The following is an 8,235-nucleotide window of genomic DNA, read 5'->3' as shown; positions in this document are numbered from 1 at the left end:
TTAAAAGGATATCAAGCAGAAAGGCTGGTATCCATCCTAGAGTTCTCAAAGAAGTCAAATATGAAATCGTTGATCTTCTAACCAGAATATGCAACATGTCCCTAAGATCAGCCTGTATATCAGAGGACTGGAAGATGGTCAATGTAACACCAAGTTTTAAAAATGGGTCCAAGGGGGATCCAGGAAATGGCAGGCTGGCTAGCTTAAGGTCTGTTCTGAGTTAAATAGGTTAAAAGCATTATTAAAGATAAAATAAGTAAGCATATAAAAGGAATCAACATGGCTTCCACAAAGGTAAGTCATTTCTCACAAGCCTTTTAGAGTTCTTTGAGAGTGTCAATAAACATGTAGACAGGGTGACCCGGTGGACATCGTTTACTTGAACTTCTAAAAGGCTTTTGACAAAGTCCCTCACCAAAGACTCCTGAGAAAACTTAGCAAGCATGGAATAAGAGGAGAAGACCTCTTATGGATCAGTAACTGGTTAACAGAAAGTAGAGAGCAGGACTATATGGTAAATTCTCCCAATGGAGGGAAGTAAATCGTGGGGTTTCATGGGGAGCTGTATTGGGACCAATACTTTTCAACCTATTCATAAAAGAACTGGAATCAGGAGTGAAGTTTGCCAATGACACCAAATTATTTAGGGTGGTTAAAACAAAAAGGGATTGTGAGGAAATCCAAAAGGATTTCTCCATACTGGGAGAATGAGCATCCAAATGGCAAATGCAATTCAATGTTAGCAAGTGTAAAGTGATGCACGTTGGGGCAAAAAATCCTAGCTTCAACCTGATGGGGTCTGAGCTAGCAGTGATTGACTGAGAAAGAGATCTTGGGGTTGTGGTGCACAGCTTGATGAAAATCTCAACCCGGTGTGCAACTGCTGTTAAAAAAAGCAAAAGCAAACTCTACATGAGACATAATTAGAAAAGGAATTTGGAATATTCCCCCACCTCCCTCCTCCAAACCTACCCTACCAGTCTCTCACCCATTGTCAACTCTGGATTATCCATCTAAAACAGATTTTAATCTGAGAATGAGATTCAACACTAGCACTGACACAAATTATATTGCAGTAGCATAAGCAACCTTTAGTGCAATGCCAATAGTGTAGCTTGTGTTGGAGAGATTTTCTGGGGAGATCTGTTGGCCAGCTAAAGATATCGGTGTTATGCTAGAGGTTTTTATTTTGCTATACTTATCGTTCATATTTATATGCCACTTTCTACAATCCATAGCCTAAGGGATGGCAACAAGGGTAGGCATGGTCGGGTACCTGCCAAGGGTGAACCGCCCAGAGCTTCGGCTATTGGGTGGTATAAAAATGCAATAAAGGGCCCACACTGCAGCAGGGGCCCAAAGACAAGAGCCCCCGGAAGTTGCTCTTTCTCTTCACCATTGCAGCCTTCTAGCTCACCTGCTTTTCACTTTGGTCCAGACCATGGTGGTGGCGCGAAGGAGCAGCAGATGCCACAGCCTACTTGCTTACTGGCTCTGTGTCTGTCAAGCAAGCAAGTGGTAGCAATGCTGAGAGAGGGTGAGGAGCAATAACAGTGACAATAGCAGTGAGAAGGTAGACTTGCTGAGGCGGGGGGCGGGATTGAAGGTGACTTGCCCAAGTCCCCCCCGCCCAAAAAAAAACCACTTGGAGTCAGCCAGCCTTTTCCCATTAATCAAATGTTGATATGAGCTGGTGTCAAAAACCACATCTGACCTTTAGACTTACTGGTTGAGTGTTTCAGCTCCTGTAAATGGCAACACCAATAATAATCTTAGGATGGTTGCATGGAAGTGCCATATACACCCACTGTTTTGGTGTTATGTTATATTGGCACCAAAAGGGAACAGCACTGTAGCAAGAGCCAAGGAGTAAGATGAGACAGACAAGTTTCCAAGCTAGGAAAGGTTCCCCATAGTATATTTGATGCTTCAATACAAAGGCCTGCCTCTAGAAAGAACGCATCAAAACTGGACACTCAATTGGGACCCCCAACCCCTCAGAATCAGCAAGAGCCTCGACTGCCAATTCACACAATAATCCAAAAAGGAAAAATGAAGTTTATGTTTTGCTGCCCATAGTTTCTGGAAGTGGGCAATATTGACTGCACTGAACTCAACAGGACTTCCTTCTCATTAGACATCCACCCTTAGGACTGCAACATTGGTCACAATTATGAGAGATGCTGCATATGTTGCAGTATTTACTTAACAAAGGGTTGGATCCAGATTTAAGCCGGATCACCTGCACGGTCAAAGGTAGATTTCCCCTCCTCCTGCTCACAACACAGTCCCTCGAGCTCCCTGGAAATGCTACACAAAGAGTCAGAGATCCTGCTGAATCGGGTTAGCTATGATGTGGGGAGAATTCCTCAAAACTGGAGCCCTTCCACTCACAGAAAGGCAGATTCTGGATCGAACCCCAAATCAGGTATCAATGGTCAAGTATAACAGCTATTATATTTTGTAGGTCCCAAAATAATGAGTAAAATAAACCTATGCTGATCACAAAGATGCAAAAGAACTTTGTGCTTGTGAAGAAACAGTAGTAAAATTAATATATCCATTTCTTTCCTGTGAAAATATTTTTTGGAACAGCTTCTTCTGCTCAATACAATCTTTCACCTCCCTCCCATTTTTTAAAACCACGTTGTGGGTGAAAATCGCCCTAAGTCCCCCCCCCCCACCTCAAAAGTTTTCATTCCCCTCACATCTCTTCACACCAGTATTATGCTGCCTCTGAATGAAACAGTCAAGCAAAGCAAAATGACTTTGAAATAACTAAGTCAGAACAAATGATAAAATAATCATGAATTTCACTGAAGAGAATGTTTATTTACTGGACCAGAATTTTCGATTTCTTATGAATCAGAAGCATCAGTCCTCATAGAAAGTTCTGCACTTGTTTATGGATACCCTGCTGCAACACAAAAGCCGTCAGCTTCAGAAAGAATAAATAATCCCAGTCTGGAGAAGCAGCAAGGGTAATTTAACAGAGCCCTTCAGCTCTATCTGAGGTCTCTACTATCTTAAAAGGTACATAACATCTTAACATCTAAAAGACCACCTTGGGAGTCAAAAGACATTCTGCAGCATTTACGCAAAACTTCATATGAAAACCAACCTACATAGGTGGGCTGCTCTTCTACGAAGAAGTGAACAAGAGGTTGGCTAGATGAAGGGAGACTGCCATCTTGTGAGTCTTGTTTTATACTGCAGCTGGGTAATAACTAAGAATTAGAAAGTAGGCGACATACACTACAAAATAAGGGCCAGTTAAATTGAGGGCCATGCTGCAGTATAATTATCAAAGTACTTCTGGACAGGTAGTGCAAATCATGCTACCTAAACTGAGGACCTTTACTTATCTGAGACAAGACTTTTTAATTATATTCCACTTTTTTTTCCTCCAGGAAACTCAAGGTGGCATACATAATCCTCCTCCTCTCGATTTTATCCTCACAACAACAACCCTGTGAGGTAGGTTGGGCTGAGAGTCACCCAGTGGGTTTCCATGGCCAAGTAGGGTCTAGAACCCAGATCTTCTGACTCCCAGTCTGACACTTTAGCTACTACACCACATTGACTCTCTGATGGAGACGAGGGTGCTTATCATGCTATCTAATTGACTTTTTAAAATGCTTACTTTATAGAATGTTGGAGATACAGAGTGTTTTATAATTCTCCAAGAAAAGCATTTCTCAGATGCTATCTAAAGTGAGGAGCTGTATATTCTCCACTGTCTGGAACTCTGAGGGATGGTTTTATTATTTACAAACTTCCTTCTACAATATTCTACAATATGGAGTAGAGAATCATGTAAGCCACCTTGGATTGCTTGTAAGAGAAGAAAAGGTGGGATATAAATGGAATAATACATAAATAACAGTAAGATATTGTCAGAAATAGGAAATGTGCTTGTTTTTGAATCTGTATGATTATGCATGTATGGCTACAAACACACAACCAGTTTATACAGAATAATGTCCATTTAACTCAATGGAACTTACTTCAAAATGGACATGTGTTGGGTTGAACTGCACAAATAAAAGGAGAAGAGGGGGAACGCTGTCTTGACTGACCCAAGACCCACCTTTAACCCCAGACTTTAAGTTTGGTACCCATTCCCTTCCCCTTTTGTATTTGTCTTCTATAGATTGGATGCCTGCCTGCAAGGTCTGTCTTTGGCAATAACATAAATAAGAATATCCCTGCTGGATCAGATCAATTTCAGTCCCTACAGTAGCCATCCAAATGCCATTGGAAAGTCAAAAAGCAGGACATAAGGTCAATGTTATTGTTCCCCAGAGACTGGTATTCAGAGGTATGCTGCCTCTGATCCTAAAGGTAGTCCATATCAATCATGGCCATTGATATTATCTGGATATTAAGGTATTATTTTTCCACTGTGCCTAGTAGATTCGAAGTTCTTTCAAAAATAAATTAGCAATAATAAATGGTATAGAAAAAGCAAAACAAACAAATAAATCTTGCAAAGGAGCATTTGCAAGAGATGAAAACTGTAGTTATTCTTGAATAACCCGTACTTTCTAGTATACCTGGCTAGTTTGCATTGAATTTGTCCTTAATAATGTAGCCTATCTGCCAGCCATGCTTATCTGGTTTGCAGAATATTGCTCTCTTTGCTCAGAAGTTGTATCTCACAACTTTGCTAGTGTTCTTCAGCATTATAGGTAGGGCGGCCCTACCATTAGGCAGAGTGTGACGTGGCCACTACATGCAGCTGATTTTCCTTGTCATGATAGGGTGGAAATTTATTTAATATATCGTTATTGTATTTCAGCTGCCAGGGCAGGGGAGAAACACTTTTGGGCTTTTCTGGCTGATGCCAGAATAACTTGACCAGCCTTGGATACTGTACTGGGAAATAAGGGTGCCATTTGCCATTCTGCCTGTCTGCAAAATAGCTTAGGCTGAACTGGGCAAGTATCACTACCCTGAAATCACCCCTACACATGTATGGTATTCTTCCTCTGGTGCCAACCTCACCCCAGGACCCTATTTGCATCCTCAGCTGCATCCAGCACCAGCCGCCCCCATTCCCAAACTAGCACCTTTGTACCCCTTCTGTGCATGCATTTGTCACAGGACCACTTTTCAATTATTTATTTATGCCCTATCACCCATAGAGCTCAAGGCAGTGTACATGGGGTTCCCGGGCAGTCTCCCGTCCAGGCTTTGACCAAGCTTGGGGTCTACTTATGTCTTCAGACCAAAACCCTGGGCATTAGGCAGACTGAGGGAATCTGCCTTAAGCAGCAGTTTGCAGTCAGCAAATGGTCAATTTCTTACCACCATTTGGATTTTCTGCTTCAGACACAAAATGTCATGGGCCACCCCTGGCTTCCATGTTATTGTCATATATATTTTCGGTGCACCCATAAAATGTTTTGGGTGGCCTGCATCTCAGAAACCTTAGGTGAGATGCAGCTGTGTGTGCTCTCGAAAGCAGGCATGATGACAAAATATCTAAATACACGTCCTTCTGGATGCATAAGTGGGTGGGATTTATTTTCTAGTAAACATGTATTTTGATGAAGTGGGCATTTTAACATTCCTGTCCTGCTGGGCTAGACACCTGATTTGCCCACCCCACAAAGAAGTGGCTTGTTTTCCTTCCCTTGATTGCTTTCTTAAACAAAGAAATTGCTCTTCTCCCAGGCAACCTTTTAACATCAGTCTAATCAGCAGGATCCAGTTATCTGAGCCAGTGCTCAACCTGGAACGAACACACAAAACCGCCCCTGAGCAGATGCAGAGTGCCCTCACACACCAGAAATGGGTGGGGTGGGGGAGGGCTTCTCTATTAGAGGGCTGGTGTCCCAAACAAACTTTGCTCCCAGGCGAGAACACTCCCCACCCAACCCCAAATTTAGCGCTGTCTGGCCATATTTATGTCTTTATTGTCCCCTGCCGGTCGGCGTCGGTGTCCCCCAGCCCCGCTTCCCCTCAGCGCACGACCCCTGCTTCCTCCTCCCTCGCCAAGGCGTCCCTCTTCGCCCCACCGGCAGCCGCCCTTTCCTCTCGCTCTCCCCCCCGCCCTGCGCCATCCTCCTCAGCCAGCCAGGTGGTTTGTGTCAGCCGCCAGCAGCTCCTCGCTTCCCGCGCGAATCCCCCGAAGCCGGGGCTGCTGCGGCTGCTGCTGCTGCGGCTGCTGCAGTGCCCCCTCCGGGGCTGGGGGCGGCGCTGGGCCCGGCCGTCTCGGGGCCGGATGGAGCCTCTTGGCCGGGGCCGGAGCAGCGCCTCCTCGGCGAGGCCGGGCTGGCGGGTGGGTAGAGAGGGAGGGAGGCCGGGCCGGGCCGGGGGAGCCGGAGCCCTTTGTGTGTGCGTGCCAGAGCGGGGATGGTGCCCGCAGCCTCCCGGGTAAGGGGCGACCCTCTCTTCCCCGTAAACGACAACAGCCCTTTCCCCGCCCATAAAGGGCTTCAGGCTTCGCCCCTGGCAGCACAAGGGACCCCCCCTCCCAATTGCGCCTTCCCCCATTCTCCTCACTCCTCCCTACCCCCTTTCCCCTCAGCCCCATTCTCCTCACTCCTCCCTGCCCCCTTTCCCTCAGCCCCATTCTCCTCACTGCCCCTTTTCCCTCAGCCCCATTCTTGTCTCCCCTCCACCCAAATCTCAGAATCGGGGAGCCCCGCATTTACTTTTAGGTTTGAGGGGAAGCCCCACTTGCCGCTTCTCTTCGCTCCCCGAAATATCTCCTGGCTCTTTGTGCCCCGCTTCTGCAGCCTAGAGAGAGAAGAAGCCCCTTCATCCCTCCATCCCTTCTCTGGACTCCCCCCCCCCCCCTCCTACCGCTTCTTCTCTGTACCCCCAACTGCCTGCCACCCACCATCCGACATCACCTAGCCTGCGCTATATCACCTCCGCCCCCTAACCACCTCCACTTTTTACACGGATCGACCTCCTTTCCCCTGCTCAAAACTTTTTGTTTTGTTTCGCCACTTCCCTTCTCCCTCATCATCTGTTGACTCTGGATGAGGCTGCCCGTCCTTATGCCATGTCACCTCACACTCCAGGCGAGAGACTCCCTCTAGCAAGTCCTCTCCCCACCCCTTCATATTCAATTTTATCATTATTTCCCTGTCTATCTGCTTTACCAGCAAAACCATGTTCTAGATTGACAAAGAATTTGTTCAGTTTACCTGCATGCCATCCATTCTGTTTGCGCATGCTTCTCTCTGCAGTGATGAGGAATGTGGTTGTTTTTAAAAATCAGTTCTTTTTATTATTAAGGGATCTCCATCACCTCATGTTTTTGCATGAAGAGTTGGCATAATGTAGGCTTCTGTGTTAGTATACAGCTTTTCTGTATTCTTTCATCCCACTGTGATGGCAAAGTTTGATTGCTCCCTAATGTTCTTGGATGCCAGAGTTCTTGAATTTATGCTAGGATAGCATCTCTGCCTGCTGCCGTATTAATAGAATATTAGGAAAGCACAAATGGGAGTTTTAAAATGAGCATGGTGCTTCACATATTTATTTTATTTTTGTCCAGCTGGTTTAGACGTTAAAACCCATCTGAAGGCTTGAAAGCAAAGATGCAACAGGTTGTGTTTGAAGAAAGTGTGCAGAGAGGACTTCAGATTCCTAGTTGTCTTTTGGCTTGTTATCTTAGTTTGCAGAATTTCAGCCCATCTGTTAAAAGAGATTAGTAAAACTTCACAGAGAATATACATTTTAAAAGGAGGTTTTCAGACAAACTGAAAGGAAAAATTAACACAGACAGGAATAATAGTTGTAAAGAATCTAGAAGTGAATGGTATGTATTGACAATCCCAGTTTTCTCATTCAGGGAAATTGACTCTATAGCTCTGATGTACAGATATCTGGATAGCTAGTTCCAGAACTGTGAACAAGCAGAAGTCTGGAAAGAAGTGTTTCATACTACATTATGCAGAATGCATTAGTCTAAAACATGGGAGGAAGCATGTTCCCAGCTTTTTGATTTGTAGTATGTGTCACCCAAATACACACCTACTTTATGTGTGTGCAGAAAGAATATATACTTCAAAGCAGCTATGTTTCTTTTTAAGTAAATGATACACATATTTATTTGTTCATCTGTTTACTAAAATCATATCTTCCATTTTCTATTTACAAACTGGCCAACGTGGCTTCCAATATAATTACACTTGTTATATTTTAGGTTTTATTCACAACCAATATGCACATAAATTGTAACTTTGCATTATCTTCTCTGTAGAGTCCCTTGCC

The sequence above is a fragment of the Elgaria multicarinata genome, chromosome 3 (assembly GCF_023053635.1).
Source record: "Elgaria multicarinata webbii isolate HBS135686 ecotype San Diego chromosome 3, rElgMul1.1.pri, whole genome shotgun sequence".
Classification (NCBI taxonomy): domain Eukaryota; kingdom Metazoa; phylum Chordata; class Lepidosauria; order Squamata; family Anguidae; genus Elgaria; species Elgaria multicarinata.
Note: the sequence above shows the minus strand (reverse complement) of the source record.